At 35.8% G+C, this 816-nt stretch overlaps 1 protein-coding gene across 1 annotated transcript in view; it reads right to left on the bottom strand.

The window, feature by feature from the left end:
* Positions 1-816, bottom strand: part of LOC119591903 — a gene marked incomplete at its 5' end in the record, with an annotated part of 20185 nt that overhangs the window by 7318 nt on the left and 12051 nt on the right.

Here is an 816-nt window from a genome sequence, read left to right as displayed (position 1 = left end):
ATTCCAGTATAATAAAACCATGTACAAACTGAGGTAAAACGTCTCCCTATGTCAAATAACAGACAGGGGAGCTGCTATGGAAAGACATTCTATAGGCTATCACATTAAAATCCTACTCCATTACAGGGGGGGGGAAGGACAGTCACATCATTAGGTAACATCCTGCTACTGGATGGATGAGCTGATCACAGCGGAAGGGATCAAACAATCTGCGCAAGAAGAAGACCAGTCCTTCATGCTCCATTCTGTCTCATTCTTCAATAAATCTATATTATTAAGTTTCTGTTAGAAAACCCATGTTACATAATGGCAATGCTGCAGGAAAGAGAGTCATGTGCCACTAAACAATTCAAAAGCTGAGGAAACCAGTTTGAAGTCATATCTGTACAATGAATATAAATGCTGCCAAACTACCATCACATTATTCTGTATAGTATGGGGTTGACAGCCCTTAATTTAACTTCATATACATCTGCGTAGGACTGGTTTACCCAACGTAACTGATTAGAGGGTGTCACATGATTTTTAAACTAGACAAAATAAAATGTATTTAAAGGCAAACAATAACCACATGCATTCAAAGCACAGCTTCCAAAATACATGCAAAATCTCTGATTTCATGAACAGAATATCATCTCATTTATTGCCACTTCAGGAGCAAGACAATGTTTAGATGTTAATGACAGTGTAATTTAAGGAAAATATCTCAAAACATAAAAGGGAAAAATCTCCCAGCTCTTAATTCACAAGTATTCATCTTATCAAGTTGAGTTATTTCTATTTAAACATGTTCTTATAATCATATTATAAGAGTAG

This window comes from Penaeus monodon, chromosome 29, assembly GCF_015228065.2.
Source record: "Penaeus monodon isolate SGIC_2016 chromosome 29, NSTDA_Pmon_1, whole genome shotgun sequence".
In the NCBI taxonomy this organism is placed as follows: domain Eukaryota; kingdom Metazoa; phylum Arthropoda; class Malacostraca; order Decapoda; family Penaeidae; genus Penaeus; species Penaeus monodon.
Note: the sequence above shows the minus strand (reverse complement) of the source record. Positions and strands in the feature narration are given on the sequence as shown.